At 43.6% G+C, this 26548-nt stretch overlaps 1 protein-coding gene across 1 annotated transcript in view; it reads right to left on the minus strand.

Annotated features, from left to right (window-relative positions):
* POU2F1 (POU class 2 homeobox 1) overlaps positions 1-8237 on the minus strand; it is a 111128-nt gene extending 102891 nt beyond the window's left edge. Inside the window, exon 1 of the mRNA XM_051644067.1 lies at positions 8178-8237. The gene's annotated coding sequence lies outside the window, so the exon portion shown is untranslated. The remainder of the gene's footprint in view (positions 1-8177) is intronic.
* Positions 8238-26548: the final 18311 nt, after the last annotated feature.

The following is a 26548-nucleotide window of genomic DNA, read 5'->3' on the forward strand; positions in this document are numbered from 1 at the left end:
GCTCTCCTACCTCCAGTTTCTCCACACAATCCCAACCCATTTCTGCCAGAAGCTAGGGTAGTTTTAACACAGGCTCTGTCAAAAGAGACAATACTCCATAAAGTGATGGCCCTATGCTCTTCCTGCTTATGTTCCCACTTCTTTTTGGCAGTAGCCCACCCTTAAACTGGATTAATTGTGACATGAGCTGTGCCCTCAGGTATGATGACATAGCATCTCAGATGATCCCTCACTCATAGATTTCAACCAGAATTATCTGGGCTATTTTAGACAGCTCATATCAGTCTTTACTAACTCAGCTATTTTTAATTGAAATGGCTGAGACGTTACAGGTACAGGCAGACTACCCCCAGTATACACCAGGGAACTGGAAACTCATACTGTCAGAAGCAGTAATGTCTTCTACAACTACAATCAGAGCTAGAAGGAACTTCTTCGGAAAGCAGCCCAAGCTTTTTGATACTTTTTCCAAAGCATGTGTGCACATATGTGTATGTACGTGCATTGCAGGATGGGTGGGAAACATTCCCGAAGAGGCTGGTAGGGAGGGAAGATAGCATTGCCTGGCATATCTGTATCTCTGCGGCCTTAGAAATAAGCAAATTCAAATATTTATTTAAAACTATGTTTGAAAATTCAAATTAAAAACCTACTAAAGATCAGCAAGTAAGAAACAAAATTATGAATAACTAGAAAAGCATCTTTGCAACAGGATTCCTGGAAAAAACTTTAATCTCATTTCTCATTCAGTAGACTGTAGTAACTAATAGTGTAGAAATGAGCAAGTCAAACATCTGAGTCATTTCTACCTGTATTCCTTGTATACTCCTCCCCTGCAGCTACATCAAAGTAGGATAAAGCTACAACTTCACACTGGTATGGTCAGGCACAAATTACTAAGTCACATGGTTTTTTTTCAAATAAAACTGAATAATTGAAAGGACAAAGAGAACAAACAGCAAAGGAGCTCACTGCAAAAAGGATGGTGGCTTCCTAACAGCTCTTAAAGAAGGAAGGAAGAAAGAAGCAAGCTACATTTCCAGCCTGATTCAACAGGGCTTTTTACACTTATTTTTAAGTCTTCAACTCTATTTACTATTTTAGTAACTTAACTGTTTGTTCATATCTTCCTTTTCCAACACTTCATGCCCTGTCATGCAGTGTCAAACATGCTATATTATATATGCTACTTCATTTCTATATAGTAAAATCTGACTTCCGGGAAGAAGAAAATAAAAAGGAATTATGAGCAAAAGGTTTCTTGTCACAATTATCACAATTTATAAAAAAGATACATGTGTTTCAGCATGATTGTGTTAAATGGCTGACACAGTTATGATTGGTTTTTGTGTGGAGCTTTTTTTTTTTAAGTCGCTTTACAGGGACATCAGTCCAAAATTTAGCAGCGGTAATCATGTCTGTAATTCCCAAAGTACTTTTACCAACATGCCCTTTTAAGCCACAGTCCTTTTAGAGAGCTGTCTCACTGTAAGCAGCACTAAAATAATGGGAGCCACTTAAACGTCTCATCCACAATTTTTATTTAAGAGTTTCTGCCATGGCTGTCATTAATGTAATGGTACCAGTGACAGCACAAACCATGCCAAATTTTCACCATCTATTGGTTTCTAAGCTATCCTTTTATTTAGGTGCAGTTTCATCACTGGCTTCAGTTATCTATGTACAGCCTGCTGCTAGAATAGGAGGCCCAGCATAGTGCTCATGGCTATAAACTCCCATTGCTTGCCTTGGGCCAGTACCATTTTACATCAACTATAGATCATCAACTGTGGTTTCACAGCAGTTTATGCCAGTCTAAAAGAAAAACTATACAATACAATACAACTAAGCTAACCAGAATGCTTATTGCTGCTTTTGAAAAGGGGAAAATTAATTTCCTTCTTTCCTTTTCCTCCACTTTTACTAACATAGTTCTACCCACTCGCTCGCACTTGAAGGCCTTTGCTGAGACAATTTCAACTCACAAACTAAAGACCTGAAATGATCTGGGGCTAGTTTTCCACCAGGTTAGCAAGTTAAGCTAGAGCATCCTGGAAGCCAGTAAGTTCTAAGAAGGGTGCCAAGTAAGTGGTAGGATCACATGGTTGAGAGTATGACTCCCCATTTACACCAACAGGAAAGCCATCAGATAGAATGAAATTATGAGAAGACTCGGGTCAACACGTGTACTTCTTGTTCCCTTCCTTGATTGGTACTGCTATTTGTCTAATCTCATTGTAAGCCAGTTCAGAGAGCTAAACCAACAAAAAACCTATTCATTATTTTTGGCAAGGCTTGTTTTCTGCCAATTTAATTCCCTGAACTAGCTCAGCAAAGGAATCAGACAAGCATCTGCACCAGAGTGCGGAGAAGGGGAGAGGAACACACTGGGAGACGAGGACAGGCTCATGCTGATTTAAACTGTCATTGAGCTACATACCCTACAGCAGATCTACACCATATCATAGTTAGAATTGACAATAATCTGTGCCTTTACAACAGAAGGTCTTCATCACTGATGAGAGTACACAAACAGTATCAGCACTGACACATTCCAAACAAAGTTTAACCTGGACACAAGCTTTGATGATTACATGCAAAACCAGAAGATATCATAGTACTCTTACCTTCAGAGATAACACAAAACTTTAATTATTCCCTCAGCAACATTCCTGTCAAAGTGTTATCTGTCATTCCCATTACATGGATTTAGTCCAGAATGGCAAAGCAAGTAAAACTGGTGACCAACTCAGAACTGAACCCAGTAAATCTTCTATACCAAACCAACACTTCATCACTCAACTGTGTCATCAACCCTAAACTAATTCAATTAGTCAATTGCAGTCTATAAAAATCTACTTTTACAAAGACTTTGCAAAGCACCACAGACCTTAATTTATAATGCAGTTACATTAACAAATATAGTTATTTCCTAGCTAATTGTGAAGTAAGAATCTAGGAAAAGGAGTAACACTGAGATCTTACAGGATTATTTCCTTTTCTACAGTGAAAAATAAGTGTGCATGAAACAGCACGAGGGCTTACACACACAATTAAAGAAACTGAATGCAAAGAACTATAGAAAGGACAACGCATCTATGTACATACATTTTTCCCAGGTTAGCAGTTGTCCAACAGTTTCAAGTGAGATACGAGCAATTATCTCATACACACTAACCAAGATAAGTATTATTTCCTTAAATTTATCTCCAGCACTCAGTCTAATAAATCCCATGCTTAACTTACCCTGTATAACAAAGTAGTACACTAGGAAAAGGAGTGGGGAAATTGTCAACATAGAATCAAATCTCTGCAGCAGTAAACAGCTGGCACTATACGACTATCCGGCAACATGAGACAGTCTTTCATGCACATACTAGCTTAAGGACCCAAACCAAGCATATCACATTTGGGACATTCAAGTCATACTTAATTTTGTTCAACATTATCTTTTGACAACAACTTTGTCACAGGGACTGAAAATACTTATGTCAGCAAAGACAGTAATTTGCCAGGAGCATCACTGATTCTCTCAAGATTGAAAAAAATAAAGCTCTAAGTGCAAGTAGCAGAAGCTGCCCAATTGTCACCTTTCTAAAGTATCAGTACCAAGATTATTGTCCTACAGGCAATAGCAGTTTGGTGAGAATAGAAAACATCGCTGGGAAAAAAAGTAAGAAAATTAACTAACTAGATTTGCACATTAAAAATGCTGTAATATGCTTTAAAGTCTTCAACTCCATTGGAGTCAAAATTTGAGCAAAGTAAATTAAAACTTATTGCATGCTACAAATAAAACAACCAACCAAACCACTGCAAAATTGCCAGAGGACCAGGAGAGAACACCAACATATCTATGGAGGAGATGAACACTATTTAACAGAAAGAAGTTGGGTGATACATCAAATTAAAACATTCTGGACAGTATGAACAAAACATACACCCCAAAATTCTTTGCATCCTTGCACATCTGAGCATAAAAAAAACCAGCAAGTATATGCTACTCTAAATGTGGAATTTACCACTTGAAATTTGACCCCAAAAAATTAAGTTAAAATGGTACCCAAAATCTCACTTTTCTGGGCAATACATTAATACGATTGAGCAAAAGTGGGAACAACACTTCTTCACATCACGTAAGAGACACCTAACACAAAATATGTTGGTGGTTCCTAGATTTAATGGACAGACTGAGTTGAAGGCTACCTCACTGATTCTGTCAAGTGAGGCAACTCCAGACATCATCGGCATTACTTGCTAAGACAAGTGTTCAGAAGCTACCACATCCAGCATCAGAAAGTCAGTATTAACACTTACTTGCTTGAATTATTACTGCAGGCTAATCTCTGAGAAATTGTTTGTGACAGCAAACCTGATTGTTTTGTTTATTTTTTTTTTCTGTTAAAATGACAGGGTGGGAAGCTCAGGTTCTTCTCCCTTCCTCTTAGGAAATGAGGAGTAAGCTTAGTTAATTCTTTTTCACCTTTAGAGAAATCAACATACCAACACACACCTTGCCAACTCTGCTCCACTTACAGCAGCATAGCTACTGACACAGCTTAGACTATTTTCCAACCAGCTGTTAAGACTGGTAAGTTTTGGTTAGCTTCGAAAAAGAAAGAGAAAAATGGCAGAGCCACCTTGAAAACTGATCAGAGGTAATCAGACAGCAGAACTATTTCATGTGGAGGACAAGCCTTTTTCCTTCTGTCCCTAAAAAAATTAAAGGTGAAAGGACAGCCAAAACAGGGGAACACATTCCCCTGGTAGGTAGCATGAAGCGCTGTAACAGCAGCACAATCCTCCACTCTCACCACAGCCAGGTTTACTTTCCTATCTCAACCACCACTGATAGAGAAGGTCAAAGAAGCAGCTTAAAATCTAACACCCACTAGTGATAAACTAATACAAAGGTCCTTACTCAAGACCGAGGTGTAATACCCACACACTAGTCTCAGAATCTTCCAACAAGTGAAGATGACACCAGGGCTTGGGAAAAAGGGCTTCCCACTAGCATGTTACCTACGAGCTTCAGTGGTGAAGAGAGATTTCTATCCGCATCATGTTCCAGTAAAATTTTAAGCTACAACAAAGGCACACAAGTATATTTTTGAGCTAAATACATCTGTATTTTGGCATGTAAATACCTGAATTCAGAGCTTTAAACCCCAGCTTGGCCATAAGACTGCCCAGGGCCACTGTCCAATATCCCATTCTATAAAAATTACTAAAACGTGAGTGACAAAGAAATTTTGTTTGCAAGATGCAATGTACATTTTTACCATGCTGGATAAAATATCTACAGTCTCAGCAGTGGTTAAATTGCTGCTATAAAGGAAATTGTCCTCAGATAAATGGTTTCCCTATGAGAAGGTTTCAGTGCTACACCTCACCCCAGGTCAATAAATCAAATTAACTGCACCTTGTCCTCTGGACAATGACATCATCGGCTTGACCACATCTCGTGAAGCGAGTGCAAAAACATATGCTATTTAAGGCATGAAATCATATTACTGCTTTTTGTCCAGCCAGCCTTGTGCTGCTGGTCTGCAAAACAGTCAGTCACCTGAACAGTCTCATTACTGCTTCCACAGATTTTTTTTTTTCTTCTAGCATTCAAGGCTTGTCTTCACCAAGGGTGAAGGATAAATAATCTGAGTCGTTATTTTTTAAAATCAAAATGCTTTTCATTAGCTGTAGTGTAGTATTTTGTGACAAATTAAATTTAGAACCAAACTACCAAACACACCATCTGCATTTATATGTGAACTCTCTTCCCAGTCATCTTTCAAAGATGTTTACATGCTAATCTGGAACTGCTACCTTGAAGTACAGTTGTTAGGTCCTTTTTCTGCACAGGGTGAAAACAATGGTCACTAATGAAAACCTGCAGCTTTATCTGAAACCCATCCCTGCATTTTTATTTTTTTTTAATTACTGCCTCTTTCTAATACAGTAGTCAATTTGGGTTTTTTTTCCTAAGTAGACTAATATCTGGTTTATAACTTAATTACTCCAGATGATTTAACAGGATTAATTTCAATTTTCACTTGGTGTTTTTATAATACAACCACATAAAACTTATATTTCTTTCTAGACCCTAGACTGCCTAGTAGTATATTCTGTCTTGAAAGTCAAATCTAAATGAAAAGGGGAGGGGTGAGAGGGGGGAACCCTAACCCAGAACAGTCAAAGATACAAGCAGCGACAAAAGCATCTGACACACTGCTCTGTTAAACTGCATCCACACTAAGCAAAAAGAAGGTGAATAAGATAATCTTCAATGTATTCAATTCTGTTTGTGTTCAAATGTAGGAGGAAGGCTGTTCAGATTTTGAGTGTGTCTTCTACAGCTTTCTGAGTGCCAGGAAACGTAAATTAGAAGCAACTCTCCTTTAAGGAAAAGAATCAAGGACAAAGGGACCAAAAATGCCCAAGCCTCTGAAAAGCAGATATGAAAGGAACAGCTTTACAGTCTTGAGTTGCTATAAATTAAAAATAAGCTCCTTATTTAAAAGACATGAGTGTTTGAGAATCTATGAGCAGATCTGATGCTGCTCAAGCCCCAGGAGGGTTTTGTTTTTGCTGGCAGGGGTGGAGTGGAGATGGGGGGGTCATTTTGGTTATTAGTAAATAAATCAAGCAGCAGAGTGAGGCCTAGGCGCCTGCCAGAGGAGCCAGGGCCTTGCTCTAGCTCTCCCCCCTCCTCTCCTCACACAGCCTGGGTTTGATCTCAGGGCCCTGTGGGTTGCCAAGAAAATTTACAAAAAGCGAGAGAGCGAGAAAGAAGAATCATATTGAACCACAAAAGCACATGGGGCGAATGTAAAATATAAACACGGTGTTGGGCTCTGAGTGGCTGTTATTAAAGGTCTGAATTACTAAACATGAGAGGCGGGGAAAGCCGGGCGGCCATTTCAATAATATAAACCTCCCCGAATTAGACATTATTCAAATGAGAAGAGGGAGAGAGAGAGCGAGGGAGGGCGAGGGACGGGACCCGCACCCCCACTGCCAACCCACCCGGGCTGCCGGCACCACCACCTGCCCCAGGGCCCGCGGGTCGGGCGCCTGGCACCGGGGGGCCCGCGCCGGGGCCACAGCACCCTTCACCCCCGGAACCCTCGGGGCTGCGGAAGCAGGAGGGCAAAGGGGGAGGAGGGCAAACACCGTCGGGGCAAACCCAGCCTTCAGGGGTGCAAACATGCGGCCTCTCCCGTCGGTGAGGGGCACGGAGAAACTATGTCCGCACCCCCCCCCCCCAAGTCACCCCACACTAAACCGGCCCTTTACATGGTGGCGGGCGGGGGGGCTTTAAATAAAAGCCAAACCACGCTCTCAACCTACCCCTCCCCGAGGCCATCCGCACCCATCCACCCCCCTTGCCTGCAGGCCCCGCGCTCTGGGGAAATAACCCTGGCCGGGGGGAGGACTCAGAGGAGGGGGGGGGGGGGAGGGGGTAATAAGAGGAAAGATGAGGAAATCAAGTCTTTCATCCTCACTCAGACTCGCTGAGGGGGCAGCACCCCCGTTCCCCTCCGTCTTGCCAGCGGGGGGACCCTGTCCCACTCGGGAGGCCGCCCCCCCCCCCCCCAGCTGATCGGGCTGTGCCCCCTCCCGCGGCCCCCGTCAGGACCGCTCCAGCAGCATCTCCCCCCGCCCGCCCCCCCCCCTCCCTACACACACACACCATGAATATGTAAAGCGGCTTTTATTGTGGGCGTGAGGGCCGGCGGGGAGCACGGCCGGGGGGCGGCAAGCTATCGCCGACCGCTTCGGGGTGCGGGGCTGCGTCCCCCCCACTCCCGGCCTCCCCCCCGCCCCCGCCGCCTCGCCGCCCGACCCCACCGCCTGGCCGTTGCGCCGCCGCCGCTCGCGCCGCCGCCCCCCCCCCCCCCCCCCCGCCCCGGTGCCGGTGCCCCGGCGTGCGGCTCCGGCTGCGGGAGCGTGTGTCTGCGTGTGTGTCTGTGTCTGTCTGTCTGTCTGTCTGTGTGTCTCTGCGTGTGTGCTTCCACGCGCGGGGAGGCTGCTTTCCTTCTTCCCCCCCCGCTCCCTCCTGTGCCGTTAATTATAATAATCCTGAGTACTAATAAATTATGCTAAGCGGGGCGGGCGGGCGGCGGGGGGGCCGCGTGTGCGAGTATGAATATGAATATGTAAAATGCAGTAATGATTACCTGCCGCTGCCGCCACCGCCGCCGCCGAACTCTCATCTTGACTCGCTGCTCCTCCGTCCGCCATTTTGAATATTTTAACCAAAATCGGCCGCCCGATAAACCCTCCCTCGCTCCCGGCCCCCCCCCCCCCTCCCGCCGCCTCCTCCCCCACGCCCCCCCCTCCCCCTCCTCCTCCTCCTCCTCCTCCCCTCCCCCGCCGCCCCTACTGCGCAGCCGCCAACCGGCCGCGCCGCCGCCCCGCTCTGCGCCTGCGCAAGCCCCGCCGCACGCCTCCCTCCCTTCCCCACCCCCCCCATCCCCCCGCCCCTCCCCCCCGCCGCCCGGCACGAGACGCGCCGCCGCGCGTGCGCCCGGGGGCAGGCTTCCCGCTCGCCCGCGCGCTGCCCTCGCGCTCCCCAACGGCCGGACCGCCGCACCGCGGGGGGGGGGGGAGGGGGCGCAGGCGCGGTGGGGCTGCGGGCGGGAGGAGGGGGCTGCGGGCGCGGTGGGCCCCGGCCGCCCCGCTCCCCCCGCCGCCCCCCGCAGCCCCACAGCCCCCCCGCAGCCCCGGGCTCAGGGCGGCAGGGAGGAGCCGCTCCCCGCCCCGGGGGTATTTCCAGCCCTGCCCCCTGCAGCCGCCGTTAACTCGCTGTTCCAGCCGCCAAAGAGAGCGAAGAGTTAAGCGTGGCGGTAAAGCGGCGGCGGCAGCACGGTGACAGCATCCTCGGGTAGAGCCGCCGTCAGGGCCCTTCGGAAAAGAGCGGTTGTGACGGCAAAGGGCTGCGTGAAAACGGGCCCCGTAGCGGCGCCCGCACGGCAGGTACTGCCCGGGCGTCGAGGTGGGTCCCGGAGGGATAAAAAGGAGTTGGCGCCTAGAGAAACGGAAACAGCAGAACCTGCCGCTGTGCGTGGAGGAGGGGGTGTGGGCGAGCGGTGGCTCCGGTGTGCCTTCAGCAAGGAGCAATTCCAAGGGAGTGGTTGTAAGAAGCCCACCGTGAGGTGCCCCTCGTGCTGGGCAGTGCAATCTTCCTGGGGTGTCTTTCTCAAACAAGTATTTTATCCTCCTCTACTTTTCACATCGAATTTGACTAAACGGAAAGGGAAAGGGAGTCAAGCTTCATGCCTCCCTAAAAGGGAGTGGAGTAAATAATAGACTAAGGGACTGACAAAATTAGCTTTAGGGTCAAAACTTCCAAATGGGGACAAGCAATCAGCTAAACAGGCAGAGTGGCATAACTTTGCTGATCCTTGACGAATTTGACGGAGTAAAGATAAAACTTGATTGTATTCTTACTACTGCATAAATCTACACTAGCCCTGAGCTTTGTGATGTTACCCATAAAAAGAAAAAGAAACTGAGGGTGGTATAGGGTAGAAGAACTTGATCTTAACGTTTTCTAAGCGTCTTCAATATGTCAGAGTCCAAGCCGCATTTTATTCTGGAGCTCAAAACCTTGTGGAATAAGAGAAACTGGAAGGGCTCTGTTCCTGCATGCTGTTGCTGAAGAAATTCTGAGTCGTTGTAAGAGGCTGTCCCTAGATCTTTTTCATTGGTAGGGAAGAGCCAAAAAGGAAGGGCTTTCAGGAGGGAGACAGCAGGGTTTCTCTCCAAGGGCAGAATCAGAAAGGTAATTTTGGCATCTGTATTTTAAAATAAGTTCCTCTGGTAATGGAATTATTTGTTTATAAAATAACCTTTTGATACTGCAGAAAACATGAGTGGAAATAGACTGCACTATGAAAGCAAAAACCTTGCCCTAACACTAATTCTGCTCTTGCACATTCACTTGATGATACTCCATACCAGTAATTAAGCACTTGGTCACGCAGAGACCAAGTGTTTAACTGACAGAAGTGAAAATGTAAACAAAGGCATATTGTCGGGCTCCTCTCCTGTTCAGCCGCGATCCTCGCGGGCCAGTTAATCCAGTTTTATGGCCAGGTTATACCAGCACTGCAGCACACAGTGGCTGCACCATGACAGATAAAGGTGTAGAGAAAGGGCTGCCTAGATAAAGACTCTGCACAGCTCTAATCCTGCCTACAGTGAATATTCTCTCCCCCTATCTTTGAATCTCACCCGTACACTCTTCTCAGTCCTGCATGCTACTTGCTAGTAACCTCCACACTGAGAGTAGCAGCTTCTCACAGGGGAGAATTTGCTCCCATTACCACACCTGATTTAGCCTTTGCTCTTGCTCGGCTTCTGCACAGTTAGCTGGAAAGCCACAGCTGCCAGAGGAGAGCTGTCTGAAAACAAATAGATACTATTTTTTTTCTGTTAGTTACTAACCTGCCCTGTGTTTTCTAATTGACCAGCTTTAGAGAAAACTTCATTATTTTGGCCATAGAGCTGCTCTCCCTTTCTTTTTAAACATTCTCTGCACCTATGCCTGCCTCTAGTTTACTTTGAATGCATCTCTATCTGATGCCTTCCCCAAGGTGTCATACATCCCTGTGGCTATATACTCAGGAAAGCTGGCCAAATCATTAGTGATGAATAATTTATCAGATAAATTTTACCTCTCTTTCAGTTGTGAGTCATCTGCAAACAGCTTGTGATTTCTACAAACTTATTATTTGATGTTCCTTGCCACATAGCGCCTGACTAGCGTCCTACTTGTGAGCCACTTCCTGGAAATACTTGAAATTTGGGATAATTGGACGCAAAGATGATGTGAAGCGTAGTCTTATGAGAAGCTGAGCTCTCTAGATTTATTTCACAAAAAGACTTAAGTGGGAAACTGAGTTGTTTGGCTGCATTCAGCAAGACAGGGCTCACACTGGTGGTTAAGAACGTGCTTACATCCTCTGCTGAAACAGACCAAAGCAGCCTGTGCCTTGCAGGAGTCCCGTGTTTCTGTTCTCTGACTGGACTTGTCAGCCTTATAGAATCACCTTTCACGGGGATTTTGCTTTAAAAATACTTTCTGGCAGTAAAAAACAACACAGTGTTCAAAATCAACACACTTCTAAAGGGATGAAATAGCATTTTAGGATCTTTTAAAGCTCCATGGTCTATTTGTGTCATTTTGATTTTCATCCAGGTACTTCCTAATTCCTACACCTCCTTGACCTGCTCTATTTGTGTCTGTAACCCCAAATTTTCTATGATGGCTATATTACCTTCTGAATTTTCTATCTGCCACTAGAATTATTAATTCAGTAGTGTTTCAGAGATTTTTAATTTTTTTTAAGGTAGGGAGGCAAGGGAGAAAAGAAACACAAATTGCAGTATTTAAGCAAAAAGCACATTGGGAAGGAAATTCTCCTTTTACCCACACAGCTCTTGTATGTAGAGAAATTAAGAGCAAATTTATCTGCTCTGCTCCAATTCCACTGTGCCACTCAGATGTGAATCCCAGATGCTGCTTTTCTCACACCATGTCCATTCCCTCTATCATATTTTCTTCCCATCAGATTTCTCTCCTCAAGGAGGCCCTGTTTTTAGAGTAATGTTTGCTTCAGCTTTGCTCTTTTGTTCTCCAGGTACTGCAACAAAGGCTTCTGCCTCAAAACAGTCATTCTTTGCCTTTTACTTCCTTCGTGAATACCTTTCCAAAACCTCCCCATTCCTTTCACTTTCTGACTGCTCAGATTGTCTCACCTTTAATTAAACTTACCTTTGTATCTCTGTCTTGTTTACCATTTTTCATGTGCAATACACACCCTTACAGAGAGACTGGCAGTCTCCCTGTTACAGTCTCTGTAATAGTTACAGAGGTTACTGTCTCTTTTTTTTAACATCCTACAGATATGAACAGCAAAAGACAGTCAATGTCTCAAAAAGCTTGCAATTTGGAGAGATGGCAGGCAAAGAATGGGGAAAAATAGGATTAGTAGCTCCTTGATTGAGGAGGAGAAGTGATGGAAAGCAATATAAAGACCACGCATAGTTTCTCCAGCAGTCACAGCAGAAACATGAGTGGATAGCTTAAACAATAAGCAACATTCCATCATCCCTTTTATGGTCATGTTGATTGGCATTTACCTGAGCAGTCTCCAGGCCTTTTCCATGCAAACAGGTAACAAACTCAAGGAACTAGGGGCCTTGCAGTTGGAAATTGGCTGAGACCAACTAGACTTGCTGCCCAACATTATGCATGCGTTGGAGAAGGGATTAACGAAAAACACCTCAGACCAACTCCTCCCGGAAGACCCCCCACCTAAGAATGCAAATATTACAATGAGTTCCAGGAAATCTGATTCATATGCATCTAGGCGGATGATATAAGCCTTGCCTGTTGTCACTTAACAGCATGCATGACTGAGAATTATCTCTCATGCATCCAGCTCTGCAGTAAAGAATACCTGTGTTAGAGCGGTCTTTCAAGCATCGACTTTTATGGTAACACTCGGACCTGCACCTTGGTGCTCTGAGGAAGTACACTTCAGTACTTAACCTCAAAGCTACTTTTCCTTTCTCTCCAATGTTGCTCCCCACCCTCCTCCAGCTCCAGAGCATGGAGGAGACTAGTCCTTGAGGCTTGGGACCTATCAGTACCTTCTCTTTCCAGAAGGAAAGAGTATTAGGCTCTGCCTCCTCTTTAGATCTCCTTCCTCTGCACCTTGTGAGTGCTGATTACAAGCACCAGAAGAGGAATGGAGCCTTCCGCTTGCATATATAGGCTGTTATTTTCCCTACGCACTTCTCCAGTTGCTTTTACCCCATTGCTTTCTAGCTGTTTCTGTCCCTCTTGTTGTCTCTGAATTGGAGGAGGGGTAACCCCAAATCTCTTTATTTCTGAGAGTTGTTGCTGATCCTTTGCATCTCCCCGCTAATGAAACTGCAGCAGGAGAGTCTCACGATACTCTGTCCCTCCTACGAGCATCTAACTGCTTTTTGTGAGGTAAGAAATGGAGCACAAATTAAAAGGAACATGGTTTTCCTTTTCATATTAAAAAAAAAAAAAAAGTGTAATTCAGAACCTTTACACATACTCAGGAAGGGGAGAGGTAACCACTAAGAGGACACTTAACTTTTCAGGTGGGTTTTTCAATCTATTTCTCACTCTGCTGCTTTGGCTACACTTTTCTAGCTCAGTTTTTGGTATGCATTTCAATGGTTATCAATGCAGTGCCTGAGTGCCTTCCAGTTTTAGTCAATTATGCCTTTAAAATCACCAGCTTAGGAGATCCAGGAAATTATCACTATGTTTTTTAGCAATAGTAAACGAAGGCAGAGAAATTAAGTAACTTGTCTTCAGTTGCATGTGTGGTTGGGCAGCCCAAGAAGAGGAGTCCCGGATTCTCTTTTGTGTCCTTATTGAAAGACCCTGTTCAGCTTATTGTCATTCTTCTCACAGAGACCCACAAGGCTCGCTCCATCTTTACCTGTCTCTCTACTCCAAAGAGAACAACAATGGGGTCCTACAACTTGATTCAGATCTCTTGGTGAGTAAGATTTACAGTAGCCTGATGCAAGTAGCCACTCAAAACTGCCACAGATCTGTTTTCAGCGGTTTTCTCTGCCTCCGAAGGACACCCTTACAACTACATATTTTTGTGCTGAGGATTATTAACTGAGACTTGGGAAATGTTCAGCTGTTACAGTGAGAGTGGCTGCAGTCTGGCAGGCCCCATATAGAAGGACAAACTGTTTTGCACGTGTATGAAAAGAAGGCTGAACTTTTTTTGACGAGATGTGCAGCACACTTTCTGCTGTAGACCTTGGGAATGCTTTGGTGCTGCTTACATGAGGAACCAAATTGTTTTTGACCTCGGTGAAGAGGGGGCCAAGAGGGACACATCTGACACCTTTTAGCAACCACAAGGTTTTCTGTAGAATAGACATAGCCTATGAAACAAACACACAGCTGGAGTTAGGGTGCTTTTGAAAGCATTGTCTTTATTCTTTACCTCCTTTTCTTCTAGGACAGGCTCTTTGCTTATTCCCTCTTCAGAAAGGGACTTTTCTGGCACACAGCCTAGCCTAGCTGGAGATTAGGGATTCTCTCTGCCCCTTCATCCTTGAATATTTCCTTTTAATTTCACAGTTTAAATTCCAATTGTGTAATTACATTCTGCCAACTCCAAATTCCTCTGTAATTTCAATTGGACACGGTGTCCTTCACTCTCTAGGCTGAACTCTTGTGGTGCTGTGGGGCACTGTTAAAAGGCTGCCACCCTCCTCTCTAGTCCCATTTCATGTAAATGGGGAAAGAGAATGGACCTAGATTCCTTTGAACTAAAACTGCTGCTCCATATAGATGAGACAGAGGTTGCTGTAGAGTGACAAGGCAGTCTTACCCCCTGGCAATACACTGGGCATTTTATACAGTGCTTCAGTCCGAACAAATTTTTGGAGTAAAAGTCTGAATCTCTCTGGAGATATTTCTGCCCCAGAACATCATATCCTTTGATGGTGAATAAAGCTGTACAGGGACCCCCAAGCCACTACTTTGCAGAAATGCCACAGTGATTTAATTTAGGTTCAGGGATTTGTGTAGCAATTGGGAGGGTATGCAGCACATATGCCTAGTTCAGTAAAAAGCCTTAGAAAAACTGGCAAGTCCCATGAATTTTGTGACCCAGCCCAATACTTCTTGCAGGTTTTGCTGTGCCAGCATTTTCCCTCAAACTCTACCCTGGTGGCAATCACCTGAGTCCTACCTCCCAGTTTGTTTTATCACTACATTCCTTTTTTAAGTGTTGGTAGGTACTTTATATTAATGTGAAAATATTTCTGCTTCTCATATCTGCTCTTACTTTCCACTTTCTTACTGTGGCATGGTTACTTACTTGATCAGTGTGCCTGTGTGCGGCCCTTCAGATACCAGGGACATTCACCTTTTTCATTGCACTACCTCGTGCAGCGGTCTTGTTTGAAAACTTGGGATTGAGAAGAAGAGGGAGCATGTTTTGATTGGGTAATTCTCCTTTATTTTATTTTTAGAGGAAGCTTTCTTGCTTCACCAGAGTTCTGTGGCAGGCTCATGGAAAGGTGTTACTCACCTGGTTTAAAGTGATGTTCTACACATCTCAACAAAAAAGGACTGGCTTACTATAGCAACTGGAATTGTTTGGTATTTTATCATCTTGAGCCACAAACATTCTTTTCATCATGTGTACACCATTGTCAGAAGAACATGAGGCTGATGCCATAATTAGTGACAATCCTTTTACCAAAGTGAGTTTTCCTTCACTGCAAAAGGATCCTGTGTAGTCCTCTTACCACACAATGATAAATCTTCACCTGAAATAAACAGCCATCTCCTTGCTGGCAGTGCTGCATCTACATGAAGCCTTAGTCACTTTGAATTTTGATGGGACTTCTGCTTTTTAAGATTTGTCCCTGCTCCCAAGGGACGTCTTTATGACGGCTCCCATGGTATCAGACCTGAGGTTGCTGTTTATGTCTCTGGCAAACAGCAGATAGATCAGGTGAGACCAGGTAGACTATATTTCCATGTTTCCTTGGTTAGTTTATGCTGTTAAAAGTGAGTTCCTGTTAGGAGGAAACAGAGCATGTAATAACTAGCGTTGGTTTTTGTTTGTCTTTGACTCATAAATCTTAAAGGAAAGAGCCGTCATGTTCATCCCCAAGTTTGTCATACAATCAGCAAGGGGCAAGACAGTAGCATGGGCAAGAAAATGAAACATGTGAAGGTACAAGTGCCAGCAGGGGGAAGTCACTGTTGCTTATTGTCAGTTTTGGTGTGACACAGAAAGTTCAGCTAATCCTCTTAGTTACAGAGACACACGAGTGGGGGGAGATTGTTATCTCAAGCAATTTGCTGGCTCTACTCCTTTTTTCCTTCTAGTTTCTTTTCGCCTAATTGAGCAGCATTTCTTCCTGGGACTGGTTTGCAATAATCCTGGGGCCTCTTCTGGGAAAACACTGGAAAACATCAAAAGGAGAAACAGCCCAAGTGAGGCAGCTATCACCATGAGTTTCTTCAGACAGGTATCAGGTTTGGTTCAAAATGCTAAGGATTAAAAATAAGATAAAGATTCAAAGTGATACAGAACAGTCCGTTGATGAGAGTGATCACTTGGAAAGGGGTAGAAGAGCTGAACAAGAGAAGAGCTAGAAGGACGGGTAGTTAACAGCCATTCAGAAAACTATGTGCTTGATAGTCTGAGGTGGAGCAGGGTTGAAAAATTCCACTGGAGTGAAAAAAAAAAAAAAGTGTTGATTCCACTTTCATTGCCAAAGGGATGTATCTGTGGTAAATCTAATCAAGAGTCAAAAGGTGAACAAGAACAATAATAACTGGGGAGGTTTGTTTTATTTATCCAGGAGATAAGGATTCGACTACAGGAATAGAATGAGAAAAAGGTGCCTCTTTCTGAGCAGACAATTATTCCACCCACACTCACTCATCATCAAGGTTTTAATATTCTATTACTAAGGCTGTTTAACAGTTTCTCAGCCTCAAGGCTGGTAATGTTTGTGCAGGTATTCTGCCAGTTGCCACAGGTGTCTTTTTACAAAAGACCTGAATAATTACTTGGGGCAGTCCTGAAGATGGCAGTAGCCAGGAGCCATTCTTCAGTAGACTCCCAGTATTGTTCCTGGTGCTGGAGCAGGGTTGGTGTTACCAGTTAAGAGGACACATTTGAAAACCCCATTTCCATATGCAGGCAGAGCCTTAGTTCCTGAAGGCAGGAGATTGTTTCCAGCACCTATGCTCCAGGGAATTAAAGGCACACACTGGTTCCCAAACCCTAGTGATTCACCCTGGAGAAGTTTGAAATATTACCATTTTCAGCTGCCTGCATTACTAAGATGCTGGAGGTAGTTAACCCAAATAAGAGGTGGCTGAATGAATGGCTGCTTAGTATTTCAGCTCTTAGCCTGATGCACTAAAAAAATCTGATTTCAACTGATACCCGTTTACTCTGATATCTTGAGCTGAGCACTGCAGAAATGAGTGATTAAATTCAAGATCATATCAATGTATTTTGCTGTGGTGACTAAAGAATTTATTACTTCTGGCTGTGCAGATGTGTTAACTTTTCAGTTAGGGCAGCTAAATCCAACAGGAGCTGTGAGTCAGAGATGTGAGATGAGAAAGTAAGGGCCAGAGTGGACATCAGTTGTAAAATAAGTAGTATAGTGTGAAACAAAGAAATAGAACTCAGCAGCAAACAAGTCACTCTTATGCAGGTATTCTTTATTGATGGCGGTGCCAGGGCAGCACTGAGAATTGATTCCACCATAGTGCTCCAAGGAGTTAGCAAAACACCCCAACTAATATACACAAAAAATGCCATGCATATTGAGTTTTATGCAAATGAGTTTCTGGAATTATTTTGCATCGTCATTTTATTTCCTGGAACTAGTTATAATATTTGCTTTTTAATTATGCATGCTCCAGAGTCTCCTGTGAGGGTCTTTTCGACTCTAGTCCTTTGTCTCCTTCTCCTGTCTCCTGTCTCCTGCTGGTAGATTGCCCAGGTGGGTCCAGATTCAACATGAATGTTGTCTGTTGGCACAGGTCTTAGAAGACTTGATGTTATCACAGCCTGCAGGATGCTTGGACTGACAGTTACACAAAGCACATTGTTGTAAAAGTAACCCATTCAGCTAACTTAGTACAGCAAATTCATCATTTTAGTAAATTTCTGTTAAGCTTAATTCCATATTTCTACAACTATCAAGTGCTTTAAAGAGAAAAGATGTTTTGCTGGTGTTCTAGCACAGGACAAAGAAATACTGAGTTTGATACATATGTTATTCCTAGGCATCCTTTTTGATTTGGCATGAGCTCTTCAAGTCTGTCACTCGTATTTGCTAACCTGGGGCCTTGGAACACCTCCAAGCTCGCAAGTCCAGGGGGATGCCCTGGGTTTGTCTCTGCCTGGATTTGTCCTGTGATATACACATGATGCCTGACACTGGTTTCCAAACAAAGGAAACCCCAAGAGTGGATCAGACAAGAGTCATGGTGTGTTCGACTAGGTTTTTGACTCAGATACTTGGAGAATAAGGCTTCCAGTACATGCTATGTCTTGAACCTTGAGATTACTTCTGCGGGTCTCTAATGTGCACCTGCTTAATAGATAATAACTGCATTTCCTTATTTCATGTCCATATTGTGAGAATAAATATATCAAGAAGTGTAACTACCAGACGCTACAGAGGTGTAGGCATCTTCTATTGATTTATTTCAATTCTTTTTCTTCTTTAAATATATTGGTAAAATCTGATCAGCACCAGAATTTTGTTTTCCAAATTGTGCTAGTTTATGGTTACATTGTGGGGGGGAGCAGGGGTGGGAAGAAGGCAACTTGTACCTGTGCTATCTGTGACCGGCACGAAGCAGGCCTTGGACCATGAGATACACAGGGAGAGTCTGCTGTACTTCAGACAGCACAAGGAGGAGGAAGGACAGGGCAGGAATTGTTGGATTCATGGGTCTCTCTTCCTCAAGCAGGTCTGCACAGCTACCTAGTTACATGCAGGATTACAGCACGCTCTTTAACCCTCTCAAGTGAACATTTCTGTTTGTAACACTGAAAATATGCAGAAAAGTGATATGATTTTTTTAACCACAGATATACTTCCTGAATCCTACTCTATCGTATCAGACCACAGTTCTGACAGTGAGATAGTTTTCACAGTTGCAAACTGTGAAGAAATTAGAAATTTATAAAATGCATACATAATTACTATTAAAATGTTTATTAAATATCATTATAGCTGTATTTCAGATATATGAGTGTTAGATTTCTGTTAATCAGAAAATGAAAATCACTAGAAGAAAAAGACAGAACTGCAGCTGAATATTATGAATGAAAAAATATTTACCACTGTGAATAGGACCATCATGTTTCCCGATGGCAGCTCCCTGTCTTCCCCTAATTCTCCCCTCCTTTTCCCCTCCCTCCTCAAATGCATAAGCATACACTATGGGAGGAATGACAGCTGTTCTTCATGGAATGACAGCCCAGGGATATTGCATCCTTCCTTAAAAAAAAACAGGCAAGGTACAGAATAAGGTCAGTGAAGGGAGACAAAGGGGTCTTCTAGGGATGGCAAAGGGTAATTTATTGACAGATGAGATAGACGTTACTACAGAAAAATTTTAAATGGATTCTTTTCCTCTGTCTTTGGAAGGGGAAAAAAAAAGTGGGAAGGGTTAGGAAGGACAGATGCCAGAAATAGAGACAAATTTCCCAGGAGAGGAAGAAGAAATCCTGAAGGAAATTAGGAGCACAACACAGTAAAAAACCCCAACCAACCAACCAAAAAAACCCGAACAAAAACAAACCCAAAACCAGCCCCACCCCCAACATGAAACAAATCCCCAAAACCAGAGCATCTGAAAAGCTATGAAATTCTGTCCTAGAATCCTGTATGTAAACAACAAAAAGAGGCAGCAGAGAAGGAACCCCACCACCATCAGTGGCCTCGCTTCAAAGCCACTCTGTGAGTGAAGGAAGGGCTGGTAAAACAGAGCGCCTGATTAAAAGCCAGTGTTTGAAAGGTTGCTGGGGAATTACAGAGCTCTGCACCCACCTGACGTCAGCAGGGAGGAAGACTCTGGGAGCACTAATCAAAGTGAGGCTGAGGGAGCATATGGAGCATGGAGATTTTATTAAGGACAGGAGTGAGCCAGGGTTCATATAATGGGAGCAGCCGAGCTCAGGAGATGAGAGGAAAGAAAAGGCCAGGTCTTCTAGTGAAATAAACTGGCATAGTGCTGTCACCTTTGATGGTGTGTCAGTTCCTGCTGCAAGGAAGGAACCTGAGTGAGAGGCTTAAATAGTGGATGTTATTAATATATTTTTTCTGGCCCAGATCCATAGCTTTCCTCAAAATAATTTCGCAGGAGAGGGCAGAGAAAGACAATGTACCAGTGCACTCTGGATGGGGTTGTGTAACTCCATGTTGCCCTCAGCTAAGATAGGAAGATACTGAGGATGTGTTCATAGAGCTTCTGACGTTAGAAGGGGTCATGATTTTCACCAGTCAGGGGCCAGACTGATGACAGAGGAGTCACCAAGGAAAATTTCCACAAAGATAAAAGCAGCAGAACAAAAGAAATATCAAGGAGAACAGATTTAATTTACATTCACAAGCAGGAATAGATTTAAACTGAGCAGTATTTTATTCTGTTCCTTCATGCAAGGAACATGGGTTTTAGAGTGTTCATTTAGAATAAAGGAAAGGAAGACACTGTGTGTCCACTGTAATGTGTCACATGCAATATCTTTCTAATCCTGTCACTGCCTGTGTAAATTTGGCAAGACTTTTCCCTCAGGTCAGGTTCTGCCAATTGGCTAATCTCACCTGAAATCATGATGGCCCTCCCATTCCAGCAAGCACCGGTTACAAGATGATCTCTCATTACGCACAAGTCCAGCAGAAGCATGGAGCGTTGCATTTCCCTGTGTTGTTGGACCAACAGCTTTCCAAAATAAAAGTCAGGTTAAAAAGTGACAGAATTAATACTAAACAAAGGTTTTAAATTATCTAGATGGGGAGCATTCATCCCATCTCCTTGACTGCAGATCCGATCGCATCTCCTTGACTGCTGTGCTCACGGCTGGAAGGAATAATAGCCAGTATGCATTGGATTTGAAGCATTGATACTTAAGAGGCATTTGCAATCTTTTGAGCCTTGGGAGAGTGAGTAGGACAAAGCAAAAATAAAAGCTGGTGCTTTGCTGAGTTTTGCTGTTAAATGCTAAGGAAGTGGTAAATGCTAAAGAAGGCTTGTACTTTCAATGGGTGATTTAGCCCAGCTTTTGGCTAGAAGGCTGCAGCATGCTTGAGTGCAATCTGCCACACAGAGCCAGAACCAATCTGATTGTTTATGAATCGTTTCTCAAACAGAAAAACATAGATAAAACTGCCATTTGTTGCCAAGAATGTACACCCCATCCATGTGATGGCCTGAATTTATATTAGAAACCACCTGCACCATCACAGTGTGACCCAGATCCAAAAGATTATATAAGCACTGTAAAATTCAGTGCAGCATATCTGGCTTTTATGGTCTTGCCTGCCTACTGATCTGCGGATCTCTGTTAGGTACCTGGCTTCCTTATGTAACTGTCCTAACACCACCACAGTGAATGGGGAATGTCTTAAGGAAATAAATAAACACCAAGGACTGGGGCTGCTCCAGTCTTAAAGTGGAGTTTTACCCTGGTATAGTTGAGGATTCCCACTGAAATGGAGTCCTGCTTTTTGTTTTATCTTGAAGATAGCAATTTGAGTGGCTACAGGGTGGTCATTAACACCATGTCCCCACCTCTAAAAAATTATTAATTTTCTGTCAAATCAACAAGTTGATTGAAAGGCCCCATAGTCAGGTCATTGCTAGATCTGACGTGAGCAATGCAATGTCAGTGTGCTGCCTGGAGGCTGGGGAAGGCAATGTGAAGGAGATGGGACCAACATTTGTGGAAGCAGTCTGCAGTTATACTGGATTAGTCATAAACTTGAAACTACAATGGAGCATGTCTTTCTAGCCCAGACTAAACTTTACCTTCGGTTCTTACACCAACCCTTATCCACAGGCAAGGCATAGCCCCTAAGCAACAGGTGACAAAAAGCAGAGAGTGGCTCCTTTCAGTGCAGTAGCTCAATGTCCTGGCTATCTCAGAGGATGGGAAATAGCACTTGAACTCACTGGGAGAACCAAAATCCATATCCGTGGAAGGAGGAGGCTCTTTCCCTGTGCTGTTGGTTATTCTGGAGTGAGAGTCCCATCTCCACTATATCCTTTTAAGTTGATTATTTAAGTATTCGTTCAACCAGGAAGATGAAGCACAACTTCATAGATTAGCAGGAAGGGGAGGGGAAAGACCTTCACTGGTGAATGCTTAACTCTTTCACATTGCATATTCTGAGGAAAAAGGCCTGAACCGTATGTCAGCTCCTCTCAGGTGAACAGCTAAATCACCAGTTTAGAGAGTAGTGCTTGTGCTCTCTGGAGGCCATAAGTATTTAATTGTGCCACACAGAACTGAGTGATGGCTCAGGGAGAACGACTTTGTTGGTGAAACAAATATTTTGAAATTTTACACAGACTTCCTCTGCTGCAGTGTTCATGTACAACACTGGGCTCAGTTTTTTGGGTCTCAGATACACTGACAGATGCAATCTCTCTCTCAGCCTATGTCTGTTTTGTTCATTTAATTTGTAAGTGTTTTAGTGTGAGAACATCTTGAACTGCGTGGTGTGCAATACATACTGCAATGAGGTTCTGGTGCTAGTGTAGACCTCTCAGTACTTTTGGAGCAACAGTAAATACCTATATCCTTAGTTATTACTAAGCCCAAAAGGATGCTGAAAAGGTCATAAAGAGAAAATATTTGGAAGTCTTGAGCAAGGATATCAGATGAAAAATACCCTCTCCATGAAGGGCAGGAAAAGCGCAGTGTCTCCCTGCATCAGGGTCAGAAAGGGATCTCAGGCAGAGCTCTTCTGTAGTGTTACAACAGGCAGAGGTGCCCATGTTCTCTGGGAAGAAGATGAGTGGTCTTAAAGGTAAATTAATGCACCAGTTTAAAATGCTGTGTGGCAAGAAAGTATAACAGTTCTTGGGGAAAAGGGAAGAAATGAGCTGAAGGCAAACAAATTTCTCTCCTTTTTTCTTATTAATAAAGTGGAGGCTATGTTTCCTATTAACTCTGGCAACCAACACTGAACAAATTATTTGGCATCTTCAGATACAAAATGCCTATTTTTAAAACTCAACATTTGTACTTTTTCCTTAGTATGACTACATTTTTTAAAACACAGGACTGACTCATTTGAAATATTTTGTATTGTCTCTGCCATTTCTAGTGCTTTTGAATAGTATGGGGTTTTTTTGCAAAATAGAGACTATTTCACTGAAAATTTGTAAGAGACAAATAATTTCTCCTTAGCAGTAGCATTATAGCCCTTGGATTAGGCCACATTCTGCTGCCAATGCAGTTCTGGGAACACTTGGAAAATATTTTGAACAGCAGTGATTACCACCACTAAGCAGTCTCTCAGTGGTGTGAATACTGTGGGTTATTTTCCCTTTGACTGTTTATGGCCTATTTAGAGTATAATTACACCAAATCAGGTTAGAACATGACTCCTTTTATTTTTAATTTTTTCTTTTCTTTTTCTTTTCTTTGTGTGTGAAAATGTAATCTAGCTTTTTTTAATTTACTTAATGTAAGCTCCCCCTAAGAGCTAAGGAATTTTCAGTCACTAAGCAAGGATGATCTCCTCTCCAAGACATTAATAACTGAAGGAGAGACAAGAAGAAAGGTGTTCAGGAAAAATAATAGGCAACTTATTTACAATTTCTATACACTTGCAATAGCTATACTGTTACCAACATTGCAAAAAATTGAATTATAAGGGGGACTTAATTGTGAACAGAAGAGAGATATGAGGAGATGAGGGGTTACTTTGCAGTGTGCGACTGTCATCAGACCAAGCTATGGACACACATGTAAGAACAGTTCAGTGAATTATTCTTATCACCCCATCCATACCAGGCAGTAGCAGTATGTTAAGGGATTAGAAGAAAACACTTAGTTGTCTGAACTTGTAAATGGCAGCTTAAAGGAGTAACAGCTCTGCCGTGTTACAGATTCCCTATTAGATTGTTTGAGCAAAAGCCTTGCCCAAGTATCTGCTAACTAGAGAAAATCTGGTGTAAAAATTATCTAGCACTAAACTCCTGGCTTTCTAGCGTTACCTTGTAGCCAGTGGTGGTGAGGCAACTCTGCTAGCCAGGACTGAGAAGGCCTGAGACATCGGTCACCTGAGACAGCAGATGCCAACGTTCTAACAAAGATCTGCTGCTGGAAAGTGATATCCAAACTGGGTTTCCAGCGAGCCTATGGGAAAAAGGTGTTGCTCCCCAGTGTTAACAAGGATGCATGTAGATCAAAAGAATGGTTTACTAAGATGATCTATGGGAGTTAGCAAAGGAGGTGCTGTCAAAGACACAGATGTGTTTTCCCTTCTTCACACTATGATACTGTTTGATAATTGTGATTCATTTTTGTTGTGAAGGAGAAAAGAGCTTATATGAGAAATTATATATTGGTTTACATTATCTTACTAATAAGCTTTGCTTTCTAATCTATTTTTTGTTTTGATTTGGTTTTTTTGTTTGAGACCCTGGCCTTTCTGTGACTGTTCATTCAACTCCTGCTCAGATTTTGGCTAGCCCAGTTCATGCTAAGGCACTGAGTGGAAACAACTGGGAGAAAAATTGAGGAAAAAGGATGGCAAAATCCCAAGTGGGATTTGTCCTGGGTCAAGAGCCACTGCATGGAAGCTGGTAATATTAGGCAGGAGTGTGCCAGATGGAGGGCTTCCTCTGAGTTAAAGAAGGGAAAAGGGAAAGATGCTACATGCTGGCTCGTAGGCAGTTGTTGCAGGGCAGCAATAGATGTGATTGATGAGTTGAAAGGGGAAAATGTGTGGTTGAAAAAGAAAAATGAGGAAGAGGAAAATGGAAAGAATACTTGGGAAGTAAAGTGTTAGAAGTGCAAAACAGACTGCTTGAGTCAAAACTTCATTCATAGACACTGCTGAAGCTGAATGGTGCAGGAAGAAGTTGTTGGAAGCTATTACAGTTGACCCAGTTAAAGTTCATGTATGATGCTGATTGGGACGGGGCTATCTGGAAAGAAGCAGACCTGTAAAACCTCCCCTTGGGACCAGGTGGCAGTGAGTATGATTCCCTGCCCCTGCCCTCTTAGCACACATAATCAAGACTGAATGAACAAAAGAGCACCTTCTTCCACAACTACTCGCGGGTTTACTGCCCTAGAGGGGAGAAACCTGTGGACTGGCTAGCACAGAGCTGGACAGCTAGAACAAATCAGCCCCACCCTGCTTCAAGTAAAGCTCCATGGTGAACATTAAGTCCAGGAAAACTGCTGGATACGACGGGGCCAAACATTACCAGTCCCTTATGGATTTGCACTTTGCACTGGGGAGTCAGGATGCATCCCACTGACCATGGGGGGGAAAATGTGTGTCCCTGTGCCTTGGCAGCCAGCCTGCAAACTGCACTGCTGAAAACTGTGATTTTAGCTGAATTAGAAGGATCAGCAACCATTGTCCTGGGTGCTGGACAACCTTCTCCCACAGACCTGCACCCCTGGGACATGATTTGTGAGCCTGTACACTTCCAGCCTATAATAAAAAGAGCTGAGGGGGTGTTGAAATCTTTAGCTTTAGCCATTAAGACAGGCTTAAATGATATTACTTTCTAAAAGGTCCTTCAACATACGATAGCAGATTTACCACTACACATGCCACAGGATAACAACCAGGGGAGAAGCTCAGCTGAAGTAAATGTAATAGAAAAGAGTTAACCTGTCTCCATGCACATGACAAAAGCAAAAAGGGGAAACTGGGAAACTCCCTCAGTTAGTGCTGAGTGTAGGACATGATGGAAAATGTGTTTAGAGACTCTCTCCAAGTCAGTTCAATGGGCTGCCAATGCCTCTTCTTTCCGTCACCCACTTCTTGTGGTAGCCTTTGAGGACCTGCATCAGGAGATGGGGGTTACACTGTATGGCAGGATAATGACTAGGGAGCCAGAGGATGCAACGGATGTGAGCTCAGGGATATAACCCAATGTATCAGCACTAACCTAGAGCATGAATATGCAGGAAACTAGGATGTGGGCTTGGTTCAGTGGCAGTACTAGCTGCTGCTATGCCCACTACTGAGGAGTCTAGTATTGGGATGATGGTTGCAGTTAATGATCTCTATCTTACCACTTTCCTCATTGACACAGGGACCCAAATATCGATTGTAAGTAAGGGCACTCACAAAGAACAGCTTCTGTTTAGCAAGCAGTTAGTTTCTATTGTAGGCATTAATGGGAAAATCACTAATCACCCAGGGGTCAGGACTAAACTAATTCTGTCTAGTGGACAGACAGTCTGCATGGCCTTACTTTAAGTTTGGATATGGATGTATTGAAAGGCCACTTGTGGGTGGATGCTTGGGGAAAATGTGAAATAGGGACACCATCCTCTTTGCTCCACAGTTTATCTCCTACAAATGCACCCCTCAATGTTAATCTGTTACAAACAGCTGCTCCTTTACCCCGTAGCAAGCTAGTCAATATTCCACAATACAAATTATGTTCTGAATTATTTGTCCTGTTACTGAATTGATAAAGGAGCCAGAAGAGCATGGAACCATTGACACATCTTATTTCCCCTACAATTCTCTTTTGTGGCCAGTAAAGTAACCTAATGGCAAGTGGTGACTAACAGCAGATTACAGAGCCTTGACCACTGCCACTGAACTGCTCATTGCAGGTGTTTCCAGTATAAACCATATAGTCAGTTTTCTTAAGGAACAATCCCGTGCTGAACCAACATCAGCAGGATGCATTGAACACTTCAGTGTGACATCCAGGATATTGGGTGAGATTTCAACATCCATCACTTGGAAAAGGTAGGGTCACTTT

This window comes from Apus apus, chromosome 1 (genome assembly GCF_020740795.1).
Source record: "Apus apus isolate bApuApu2 chromosome 1, bApuApu2.pri.cur, whole genome shotgun sequence".
Classification (NCBI taxonomy): Eukaryota; Metazoa; Chordata; class Aves; order Apodiformes; family Apodidae; genus Apus; species Apus apus.